Source organism: Lissotriton helveticus, chromosome 4_1, assembly GCF_964261635.1.
Source record: "Lissotriton helveticus chromosome 4_1, aLisHel1.1, whole genome shotgun sequence".
In the NCBI taxonomy this organism is placed as follows: domain Eukaryota; kingdom Metazoa; phylum Chordata; class Amphibia; order Caudata; family Salamandridae; genus Lissotriton; species Lissotriton helveticus.
Window position 1 is genome coordinate 1,000,382,895 of NC_136063.1, and position 13,501 is coordinate 1,000,396,395.

Below are 13,501 nucleotides of genomic sequence, written 5' to 3' on the forward strand. Positions count from 1 at the left end.
CCCGATCGAAAATTGTAAGGGAGGGGCTGGTTTTAGGAGTGAGAACGTGTGAGGAGAGAGCCTGCAGCTGCAGCAGCTGCCTACGTCAGAGCTTGCCGCGCTCTGGTTGGTAGAACTGTCTGGAGCGTCATCGTTGACTAGTGCTCTGATTGGTTCAGGTTTCCCGGAGTGTCAGAGCAATACAGCGCTTTTATTGGCTGAAGCGTGATTAATGCTCGAAATATTGTTTATTTTACAAGTGTTCCCTTTTTTTATTTCTATCCTCCTCTTGTAGATCGCGCTATTAATTGATTTGTGGGCTCATTGGGTTATAACTATAAATATCCCTGTCTTCAAATTGGGTTGCTAGATGCGCGCAAAAGTCTAAAAACAAAGCTAATGATATGCCACAAGCGTAACACGCTGTATTGCGAATATATTTGGTGAAGGAGGGGCTGTTGCGGAGCGAGTGGGAACGAAAGGGAGAGCTACCAGCTGCAGCGGCTGCTTGCGTCAGCCGCCGCGCTCCCATTGGCTGAAACGCCGTCGCGTCATAGCAGGAGCCGCCCTCTGATTGGACCAGGCTTCGTGAGTTTGTAGGAGCCGCGACCGGATTGGTTGAGGCTCGTGTATGGGCTTTGTGCTTGCCGAAGAAGTATTTTGTATTAAATAAATAAATAAAACATCCCTTTCCTTTGACGCTTTAAAATTTTAAAGAGAGCGAGTGTACACAAAGATAAAAACTATATTAAAATTTTTTTTATAAATAAAGATTTAATAAGTGTCCCCAAGTTTTCAAGAAAATACTTGAATTAATAGATAAATCCCCGTTTCATGTTTTCTCCTTATCGCGCTATTTTGTTTTGTTAGAAGCGCGAAGGGAGAAGATTTGGAGCTGCAGCAGTTGGGTGTGTTAAGGCTGCCGCGCTCCCATTGGACCAGAGGCCGACGTGTCATAGTAGAGCCGTGCTCCTATTGGGCGAGGCTCCGTGAGCCCCGCTCTGATTGGGCGAGGCTCTGCCATTTGTTAAATGGCTATGGCTTGCTCTGATTTAATCGGTGAGGGGAAAAGCGTGTCATATGGCCAGAGACTGCGCGCTGTTTAAAAATAATTTCCAAAGCGAAGCGCAAGGGGAGAGAGACTGTCAGCTACAGCAGCGCTAAAATTGACTGAATAACGCGAAAGCTGCATTCTGATTGGACGAGGTGTTTGTGATGTCACAGCAAAGTCGCGCTGTGATTGGATGAAGCGCTGTTGTATGTTAAAAGGTTTTTTAAATGTCCCCGACTTGATTTAGTTCAGAGGCTTGAACGTGAGGCGATTGGGACAGAAGCAGTAGCGATTTTTGGCCTTAGCAACAGTGTGGTTATAGCTAGAGATGAGCTGTTGGTAGAGGTTCACTGTTGAATAAACTGGTCAGCTGAGCATTATAGTAATCACACGCTGATTGATTAAAACACCTGTTGTGCTGATGCACATTGTTTATTTTCTATCAAATGTTTAATTTCCTATGCTAGTAATGCCCAGAAATATATTTTAATAACTGATTAACATTGAATAGTGGAATTTTATAAAACATTGAATATTATATGTAACTAGTTACCCTGTTTAATTGACAATAGCAACAAAGGTGATTAGAGTTTAATAAATAAAAGTTAAATAATAAATAGTTATCATAAAAATGTAAATTAAATACAGGTTATAGCAGGAACAGTAAAACATTGTGTCGCAAAACGAAATGCGATAATGATATATAATTAATATTTAAAGGGTAAAGAGTTATTTACAAGCAAGAAATTATATGTAAATTAAGGCAAAACAAGTTAGGTTTTCTTTTTCCACAGGTATACGTTGCAGAAGGTGTGTAAGTGAAAATTAAGTACAATTAAAACACATGTGATTATATGTTGGTATTACTATAAATAAATATTTTGCGTTGCTACTGTTTTTGCAAATTGATATTTTTCTTTACAGGTTAATTAAATTTAGTGATACAGGTAAATTAGGAGATACATTAAATTGACCAAATTATAAGGTTTTCAATATTTGATAGTGTTAAATTAAATTAATTAATTAATTGATCAGCAAACGCTGCAAGGCAAATTTAGAGAGTACATTTATCAAATTAATTAAATAAAATGTCTTCCTTATACAAGAAAATGAAAAAGGTTGTTGCTAAATGTGAGAGTAAATTAAAATTTCCCAAATTAGTGAAAATAAATAATAAAGGTGTTAGAGTAGAAAATAGAGATCAGTGTAAAATCGATGTTGTAAATATGGATCAGAACAGAAATTCACGAAGACCCCCAGAACAGATTAATGAAACGCCAAAAGTGTCAGATCAAACTGATAAAGTGCCAGCTCAGACTTCTACTAAAATTGATGCGACAGAAAAGCATGATGAAATGCTTGGTACATCTGGAATTAATATTCCTGATCATGTAAATTCATCAAATGATTTGATACGGTCCATGAAAATTATGGAAACAAAGATAGTCTCTGTGCTGGGAAAGGATGAAATTAATTCCGCAAATTTAAAAGTCCCATTAACTGAAAAAGTTTATTCTATTGTACTTGAGATTGAACTGGTAGGGATCAAAACTCAGCAAGAAACAGAAATGACTTCAGTTCTGGTAAGTGAGAAGTCTGATACTGACCTGATTAAATTGACACAGCCTGATGAGTCAAAATTATGGTCAAATGAAAAGGAGATTGAGATAAATGAGCTAAATAAAGAGCTACAAATACAGCGACAGGTAATGGTTCAGCAGAATGAGATGGCTTCACTGCCATTGCAAATTTTTGTTAATGAACAGACAGACAAAACAGATACAGGATTAAATAAAGAACAAGAAAACAGTCCAAGAAGATTAAATGCACTTCCAGAATGTTGGAATGAAAATAATGTTCTTTTGAGTGAAGACATCAAGGTAAAGGATACAATTGATCAACAGATTAAAACTTTGACTTTTACAGGTTCACTTTTCAGAAATGCAAATTTAATTAAAAAGTTGATTGATGATATTCAATTGGCAGAAAGGTTTGCTGTCATGATATGTGCAGCATACAAAATGAATGATGAACATGCTTTGAGTTCACTAATACTATGGCAGGTAATCAAAGACTTACGAGATGATGCAACTCATGAGGAGAAAAACACATGGTTGAGAAACACATGGTTAAGAGCAAATTTTAGACAGCGAGATGAGGATGAGATTTTGTCACACAAAGATGGTAGAGTAGTTTTACCAAATAGCATGATTACTGGCATGAACAGAATGTACCATAAAATTGCAGAATTTCTTTACCAGAGATGTCTGACTTACCAACAAGTGAACTTAATTAAGAGAACAATTATGAGATTGGGAACAGAATTACAGGAGAGTGGTTCATTGACCAGATTACAAATAGATTTCTGTGAGATGTCACTGCATGATAAGCTATGCTACATTTTTGTGATTTACTGTTTGATTATAAATTGGGTTGAAACATTTCAGATGAGACATGATGAAATTACTGTTGCAAAGTTATCAGATAACAGAAAACATATTGAAAACAGATTGCTCCATTGTACAGATAGACTAGAAATTTCAAATGTTGAGGAGCATGAGAACCGTACTATAAAAGTCAGAGATGCAAAAATGTGCCTAGCTGCAGGTACAAAGTGGACAGATATCCTTCCACTTGTTTTGATGTTTTTGAGAAGTACTACTGATAAAAAGACAGATTTAAGTCCACGTGAGATTATGATGGACAAGGTCATGAGACAGACATTTATACCAGAGAAAAGAATGATGACTATCAATGATAGCATCAAATTGGAAAACTGCAGGAATTTATCAGATGAAATGATTTCTGTGTTTGATGAAGATGAAACTGAAGTACAAACAAGAGAAAAAGAGCAAGTATTTGATCTGTTACCAAGAAAAAGAATCAGGAAAAAGGTTCGTCTAAAAAGAAATTCTCTAGTGCCAAGGTGGCAGAAAAGGAGGCTAGTCAGTCTTGTCACGACAAATGCAGAGAAGTGCAAAAGACTGAAGAGGTGGATTGACACTGGCCATACTTTTCGTGTAACTACACCTGAAAATCCTGATGAGGATAGTGTCACAATTGATGATTCAGATTCTGAAGAAGAGCCTGAAGAGAATCCAGATCTTGAAGATCGACAAGTTGGTCGATATCTGGAGAACACGAAAAGAAAACAAGCCTTGATTGAAGAAGACTTGAAAGTTGTGACAGAAGACTCAGAAAATGATGAAAATCTGCCAGAAAAAGAAGCAGAAGAAGAATGTGATCAGATTATGATTCAAGACCAGGAGAGTATTGAAAAGCAGAAAAGTAGCTCTGAAAGCAGGAACAGGAATTCTGAAACTGGGAAGTTGAAGGTAATTGAAGAAGAAGATGAATTGCCAAGTACCAGCTACAAAGATGACGTTCCTAACGGAGTGAAGCTGCCGAGTAAAGAAGTACCTGAGTCTGAAGTTGAAAATATCTGACACTGAAACTGATGAAAGTGATGAAGATTCTGAAATAAGAAAATTCAGAAAAGGAGCTTGGAGAACAGAATGTAATGTGACCAAGCAAAAGAAGAAATTACCAAGAAAAAGTGATAACTGGCCAGAAGAAAATGAAGGCCTAAAATTCAAATTGAGACACAGATCAAAGGAACAGATTGATGAGATATCAAGTGAAAAAGATTCTAAAAAGAAAAGTGAGGCAGGAAAGAAAATAGAAGTGATACCTGTAATGGAGGTAAATAGTCACAGTCAGGAAAAGATTGAAAACAAAAGTGACAATGATTGAAGTACATGCCTGTTAAAATTTTTGGTTTCTGTTTTTGGCACAAGGCTGAAGAAATCTTGTTAGATGACACAAGGTCGAAGAAATTCTGTTAGCTGAAAAATTAATTTGTGACATTAGGTCGAAGAAAAACTGTTAGAAGGTTAAAAAAAAAAAAAAAAAAAAAAAAAATTTTGAAAAAGGGGGGTGTTAGAAATTTTTAGAAAATTTAGGTAAAATTTTTAAAATTTTTGTTTTATTTTTCTTTGCAAGCTTAATGAAAATATAATTCTGCTTTGGTTAATTTAGGTTATTGTTCTTTTAGAAATTAACAAGGAGAAGTTTAAGGTCAATATGACAAACAAGATACTGACATGTTATTAGTTATAGTTTTTGCAACACTTTTGTTGAATCTTAGTTGCATGTTACACAAGAGAAAGAAATAGAACTAGAGGGGTTTCTTAAAACTCAATATGAGAATTGTAGATAAACTGATGAGATAAGTCTTAAGAAATACTAACACAGGTGAAATTGAATCATGTTCATCTTAGATAAAATCTTTGCTAAAATTTTGGGTGCTGGTGTGGTGATTTGTTAATCACCAGATGAGGGAGTTGATGGAGCGGGATAGAAAACAAAAATTTGTTTAAACCCGTGAAGTCACACTTCCATAAATAAATTAATAATGCTAACAATTTGTGCTGTGTGTGCTAATTCAACCTAGTTTAAAGTTACATTACATTACAGAACTCGTGGGAAATTAACATGTGTACTCATAAATGTGCATTATGTTGCATTCTTATGTATGTGGAAAATAATAAATTAATCTTGTCTATTGTCATGTCATAACTAATAGCAGCTGTTTTTAAAATAATGGCATGTGCTTATTTTGCTTCCCTTGTCTATGTGATGTCATTCCTACTATTCTAGGTGCACATAAGGTTTTATGGATTCATGAAGACAGGTAGATATAAAATGCTGCTTTATTTGTGCTTTACTGCTAGGTAATTTAGACTAATGGGTTAATAATTAGCAATGATGAGAGGCAACAGAACAAACTGTATTTCTTTCATTAATTATTCTTTGTGTTTGTTTATATAATAGTTTTACAAGTGAAGCTTAGAGATGGCTGCAGGAAAATAGTTCCCTTTTAAAAGTGGCGCAGGGAAGGTGGCGCAGAAAATTGACGCTTTCTGAAAGAGGCCTAATGATGAAAATGGCTCAAGTGAAAATAATTCCAAGAAGGATGGAAAAGGCCTCTGAGCTTTTATTTTGAAAGGTTTTGGATTGAACTGCTAAAAAGATGACTTTTTGGAGAAATCTGCTAACGTTTGCTAACGTGCCACGGGAGTTCAGAGCTGACTAAGCTCAAGGTTAAAAAGGAAGCTGTCGCTACAAAATGTAGCAGCCTAAGGAAGAACTGCCAAGACTTCTACATGAACAATGAACTAGTGAATTTGCCCGGGCATGTAAGAAGGAGGTGTCACAGTTTACTGTGGTACGAGGTGGCTCAGCCAATGGAGAACTAGAATTCGTCTGCTGGAATGTGAAAAATAGTTAGCTCAGCTAAAATTAGGGTATAAGAATAGGTTCAGAGAACACATAGTTGGCTTACGCTCGAGAATTCTGGAGGACGATGTTATGCTGATGGACTTTACACGTGAGGACAGGAGTTTTTATTAATTACTTTATTATTAGGTGATGAGGGTAGAGACAGAGATATAGTTAGGATTTTGGGAAATGCTTAATTTTACTTATTCCTGCTAATGAATAATAATTCTTGATTTATGCTCTTTTTATTAATACTGAATAAATCTTTCTTTATGACATTTTCTAATGCTTGTTTAATAAAATACCAAAACCTAAGTTTTTCTAGATGTGTTAAAATAAACTTTCTAAAATGACAAGCTGGTCTTGATTATTGCAGATGGTTTAAACAACTATATTTAGATCTTATCGCCTCATGATTCAAGCGCTCTATTGTTGTTATGGGCCTAGTGTTGTAGTGTAAGTTTTGTGGTAGTAGATAGTGTCATTTGTGCAATATTTTGGTGAGAGCGCTGGATCACTACCCGAACAGAAACTAAGCAATAAAAGGCACCGATTGTACCTAAATTTACTAAGGCCAATTGTAGCCACATTTTGAGCAGGCGATAGTGCATCAATCTCTTTTCATGATCTTGAAGGACTTTAAAGGGGGAAGAGATCCTGCTTGGTTAGACCTCAACCCTGGCCATACTGGAACCCTGCACAAGCAAGGGTGAGACAGAAAGGGCTCAGTAGGTTGCTGCCATAACCGAACAAGACTGAATCAGACTACGCCATGTTTTCCTTCTGTCCTCCCTCCACCATGTGAGCACAGACCTGTCCATTAGATGCCCTGTACCCTTGCATTTTCTAATTTACAAGAGAAGGCATCTTCCTGCCTTTCTAAAATTTCCTCATCAGCAGTTTGCACTTGCATTTTTAATAGGAAATAGCACTTCTGGTTCAAAAATGGAAATGATGCTGTGAAAGAACACTTAGCATCATTCCATATATTCGGCTTGGACACCAGCGCAGCAAAGACTAGTTAGTTCACAATTGGTCAGTCTTAGCCTAGCTCTTCTCTGATATGTGAGACTTGCACAAGCCACTTTTTCATTGCCCCTATAGGTTAATGTTTGTTCCTATCTCCTCTGGATCACTGACAGAATATCGTGGGCAAACATATTGAGTGGATAGAATTATGTCTCCAAAATATCAAGAGCAAATAGGTAAGGATAGATTTAATATTCTAAATTCCTCATCTAAGCTCCTTGAATATATATATATATTTATCATCCAGGTACATATATGTGGAGTTAAATATCGTAAAGCTCTCATAGCCATATAAACGTACCTGCATAATATTCTGTATGTCACTTTGTGAAAGATTTTTGATAAAAGGATGTATCCTGACGGCTAGGGCGGTCAATCTCAAATTTTGGTCAACCGGGTTTGAATCTCGGCAATGACACTCAACATCCTGTGATTCTGGGCAAAACACTTAATCTGCTCATGCCTAGCAAAAATGAATGTGTCTTTGTGTAAGCAACTGGTGCTCATGTAAAGAGCTCTGATACCTGATATCTTTGGGTCAAGTTTGTGCTATATAAAACTCTGGGGGGAAAAATCTTTTTTTACTTGAGCTATGCCATGTCAGTGAAACATGGGTTGATCACAGTCCCCAACGCAATCATGCTGTGGCTGCTAAAGTGTCCCCTTCTCGACAGCAAGTGATATAGAAACACTGTATTTCCAGTGGTATTTACAAGGACACATTACAGGATATATATGATAGATCCATAGCAGTGGAGACCTGAGCAGTCAAGGGAACTTGGGTTGTGGAAATAAAATTTAGAGTTTGCAAGTGTAAAGGCACCTTTAATCTCTAGATGTGCCTGTGGTACAAAGGAGAACATTTAGGCTTTGATCACAACCCGGTTCTCATTTCCATTGGGAGGTTGGGGAGTCTGACTTTTGAGACCAGAGGGCTGTAATACTTTTTCTTGCTTTCACATTTGAGAATTTCAGTTTTTGAAGAGTTGAGTTTGAGATGATTGCTTAGCAAGAAGCAATCAATGCTTCGAGGCATCGGAGACTTTCAACTTTAAGATGGTATGTGCATTACAAATATTGCTGTATTGGAGACAATAAAGAATTTGATGAGCTCCAGGAGAACAGTATCATATTCATTGAAAAGTGGATGAGCAAACATGAAACAATTGGTTACAGAGGCAGAACGACCCAAATAGAAAGGAGAAGAGGAGATTATTTGGGATCTTTCAGCAAGGTAGAAATAGATCCAGTTCAGGATGGTACCATGCATTTTGATGTTGCTCAGTCACTGAAGGAAAGAGAGGTGGTGTACCATGTTGAAAAGCAGAAGAAATATCCAGTAGCACAAAGGGGGTGAAACTCCATTTTTGTGGACTTTGGCTATGGAGTTGTCTCAGCTGGCACTCAATGCAGATTCCATGCTCCTGCCAAGGCGGAATTCTGTTTATGCTATGTTCATGAAAAGTATAGATTTTGACAACGATTGATGTTTCAATGCCTATGAAGAGACCATTGGCAGTAAACCAAAAGGTGAACAGTTCTCCCTCATGGAGGGCTTGTTTCTTTAGAATGGGTTTAATCTTGGAAGTCTTCAGATAACTGGGAAACTTGCAGAGGGTATGTTGGCACTGAAAACAGGTGAAATGAGCAGAAAAAGAAGTTTCTAAACAGTAATAGGCACATGGAGCTGCCGGCGAGTGAGTGCTACTGGAATTGGCATGTTTGTTGACATCGTTTCTGTAGAACAGATGGAAGGAAAGCAGTTTTGGTTGCTGGCTACAGTAAAGGCCCTAGCGTAATGAGGGTGAAACAGCGGTTGATCATAGGGGTTTACACAGAATATATTTCTCCAGTTTCCTAGATTAGTAGATGAAGTGGTCTGCAAATGTGTCTAGTGAGCGAATAATGCTGGAGGTGGTGCATCTTGCTCTGGCTGGCATATTAGAGTCTCTTGGAATTATTGATAGTGGCTTTGTATACTCTTAAGTGAAGTTAGAAATAGAGTCAGATTTTTTTTTTCCTTTTGTATTTTGAAGGTTTTGCTTTCTGCTTCACATGTCTTTATGTCCTACTATCATCACGTGGTGTAAATCCGTGTTGTTGACCTTAATAAATCTAGAGAGGGATCAGTTTGTTAAAGGCATTAGCCACAAGCAACAATGTAAACAATATACACACAGAAGGAGAAGAGAGGAGAGGCACTTACTAATACTGCCTCTCTTGGAATTAAGCACCACCCCAATTTTATACTAGCCTCTGTTATGTTATGTTATGTTGGCAGGCATTTATTAAGCGCACGGCTACTCCAGGTAGTGTCCCGGCGCTAAAACCAAAAAGACCCGCATAAACCATAAAACCCAGCAAGCTCTAGTTTAAGGCTGCTGCTGGAATAGCCAGGTTTTAAGTTTCCGTCTGAAGGTAATGAGATCCTGGGATTTCCTCAATTCAAGAGGCAAGCTATTCCAGAGGCGAGAAGCCATCACTTGGAATGTTCTGCCACCCCACCGGGAAAGTTGAATATGAGGGGTGATGATCAGAGAATGAGCCGATGACCTCAAAATTCGACACGGAATATAGGGTTGCAGTCTGGCCCGAGGTATGGGGCGCCAATTTTATGGAAGGCCTTAAAACCTAGCACCAATGATTTAAAGGCGATCTGTTTCTTAATAGGTAGCCAATGCAAAGAGGCTAACAGAGGAGTGGAGTGGATTCTCGGCCCAGACAAGAAGATTGCTCGGGCCGACATATTTTGGCCCACCTGGAGGCGCCCAAGTGGGGAGATTCAGGAAGGCAAAGATACAGAGCGTTAGCATAATCCAATCTCGACACCACCAATGCTTGGACTATCGTCTTCCAATGGGGGACCGGGAGAAGAGGCAGAAAGTTCCTCAGCATCCTCAACATCCCAAAGCAGGTCCCCGCCACTGATTGAATTTGGGCCTTCATAGAGAGAGTGTCATCAAATTTGACTCCCAAGATTTTTACCGTCTGGTCAGCTGAAGTGGGAGGAGACATGTCCTGCGGCCACCAATGATGCCAGAGGTCACATGACCGAGAGCCGAAAAACATTATTTCTGACTTCTCAGGGTAACACTTCAGTTTGTTTATCCTAAGCCAATGGAAACCTCAGATAAGCAGGTTTTTATTTCATTACTGTTGAATTCTGAGCACTTCTCGCAGGTATGACGCTATCTTAGCCCCATAATTCTAAACAAGCTGCGCTAAAGGCACCATATAAAGATTAAACATAGTTGGGCTAAGATTAGAACCCTGAGGGACCGCCACATTCATCGGGGGAATAGGAGCCGAGAAAGGCGGCACCAAATGGTTTGATGGCGGTTATTCAGAAAGGAATCAAACCATTTCAGCACCGTGCCTCCGATCCCGCCCTCTTGGAGCCTTCGTAGAAGTCCACTGTGGGGCACGGTATCGAAGGCAGTGGAGAGATCCAGTACTACCAGGGCAGCCCTGCCCCCCTTGTCCAAAGTGATTTTAATAGTTTCCACGACTTCCAGGAGGGCCGTCTCCATGGTAAAGTTGTCTCTAAAGCCAGATTGACTTGGGTGGAGGAGGGAGTTGGACTCAACGTATTCAGTGGTCACTGAATTAACATAACTCTCCAAGACTTTAGAGAAGTATGGTAGTAAAGAAATTGGTCTGTAATTACTGGCCACCGATGGATCGGCCGTGTTTTTTTTTAAAAGGGGGAGGATTTTTGCCTTTTTCCAGCTCTCAGGCATTACTCCCACCTGAAGGGCAGTATTCAGGACTGCATTAACTGCTGGATTAATCACCTCGGCAATGGCTGCAAGAGTTTTGGCCGGACATGGGTCGGAGGGTGACCCGGATTTAAGGGTTTTCATCAGTGCCATGGACTTATTCAGTGATAGGGGAGGGAACTGAGTGAGTGCAGGGCCTGTCTCGCAACGGGTTGGACAAGGTAAGGCTCTGTCCCCTTTGACTGCAGATGATTGGGCTGCAAAGGAGTCTTGTATGGCCTTAATCTTGTCATTAAAGAAACGGGCCATCTGATAGGCCCATCCCTCACTGGGGACAAACAGGCTGCTAATAGCTTTAGGGGAAGAGAAGTCCTTAACAATATTAAAAAGCTCTCTACTTCTGTTCCCTGCATGTTCAATTTTAGCAGCAAGAAAACGTTTTTTTTCCCTCGCGTACATTCCTATAGTGCACCTTAAGGGCCTGTTTGTGGACAATTTTGTCTGGCAGCTTGTAGTTGGTACACCATACCCTTTCCAGGCGTTTGCAAGCGCTCTTACTTTTCTTAAGAGCCTCCGTGAACCAGTGGGCTGAGGCTCTCTTTATTATTGCCTTTCACTTAATGGCAGGGGCTAGTTCTAAAGCGCGAAGTCGGAGCCAATTCTCCAATGCCAGTACATCCGCATCCACACTCCCACTGAGGGGAATAGGGTGGAGACAGAGAGTCATTTGCAAGGCCTCTGGGATGATCAGGTGAAAGGGCCTATAACTACTCTCCTTAGGCCGGTTGTGGGAAGGGAGGCTATCACAATCCCTGTTGATTCTGAATTTGAGCAGAAAATGGTCCGACCAGGTTAGCGGTAAAGGGGTGACCAGATCAATCTGTTGAGAGGAAAAGACCTGGTCCAGGATGTGGCCTTTTTCATGGGTTGGGAGATGGATGTGTGGGGACATGTTAAGAAAGTCTAAGGCTTCAAACAGCCCTCTGGACTCGGGATCCGTCAGGTTATTCATGTGGATATTAAAGTCCCCGAGTAACAGGCAATGGCTGTATTTTGCAGCAATTGGAGCAATAGTACAGCTTATTGATTCCAAGAACTTCCCAGCAGGCCCGGGAGGGCGATAAACAATTACCCCTGCAATGGACTGCTGGGCGGAGATTGTAATCAGGAAGCCCAGGCTTTCCGCCCCATCTATCTTCCCAATAGTTAATGGAACATACATAATTTTAAGTAGTGTATGTTTGAATCCTCAAAGTAAAACACTCTTCATTCTTGTTTTAAGAAAACAGACCCCCCCCGCCCACAATTAGTGGCATGCTTCATTATTGGGCTCTACATCACAAAATGATTCCTGTTTGGATGTTCTTGACTGCGCTAGTTGGAGAACTTAATATATTGTATACATTGTTTTACTGCACCTTGAGTGAATTTTAGGGTACTAAAATTGCCTCTCAATAATTTATTGTGTTCTTATTTGCTCCAGGCAAGATTAAAAATGGTACAAGTGGACGGAGAAGGAATTCATTATTGGGCCATCCTAATAATTCAACATGTTTTAGACTTCATTACTGCTCATAGGACCCCAATGCTTTCATTAGAAATGTGCGAATCCTATTTCCTTATGTGCCACTCAACATGCATAACACATAATTGATATAGACAAAACAAAACACAACATTCAAGATACTCACTTAGTATCTGGTAACAAGGTTATGCCCAACTTGAGCGGTCAACTTATGTCAGAGGGACTGGAGATAGAACATCTCCCTGTAGCAACCCATTCGTCAAGAGACTGATGCTGCATTCCTCGATGCCTATCCCTCCTCTCATTGATGATCCATTACCGTTCCCTTTTTAAATAAAATAATCAAGCTAAGAAAGACAATAATTCTCCCTGCTTTTTCTCCACGGAAAACAAAGAGAATGTAGACATTTGGTCAATGTGTGCCCTTGCAAAAAGAAATTTTACAAATGAAGCGCTCTACAAACTGGTCTTTTGTAGCAAATGTAGATATAAACATCACCTCAAGTGCGTGGACTTGAATCACCCTGATCTACCTCATGAGGAAAGACTGCTGATATAAACTAGGCACACCTGCCATCACCCTTACAGACAAAGTTCAGTTCAGTTTAGTTTAGGTTGTTTTTGTATAGCACAAGGCTGCCCGTATGGGCCTCGCGGCTCTGAGACAGAAACACCACTGACTTATTTGGAGGATCTGACAGAGCTGACATTTAAAACAGATGTGTCTTCAGGAGTTTCCTGAAGGTGGTTTCTGAATGTTCTAACCTAAGGTTAATGGGGATATTCTGACATAACTTGACAACCACATATGCAAAGGCTCTTCCCCCACATCTCTCTTTTGTGATCTTAGGTAATGTCAGAAACTTTACATTTCCATATCATAGAGGCCTACTAGAAATGTGAGATATAAGAAGTTGC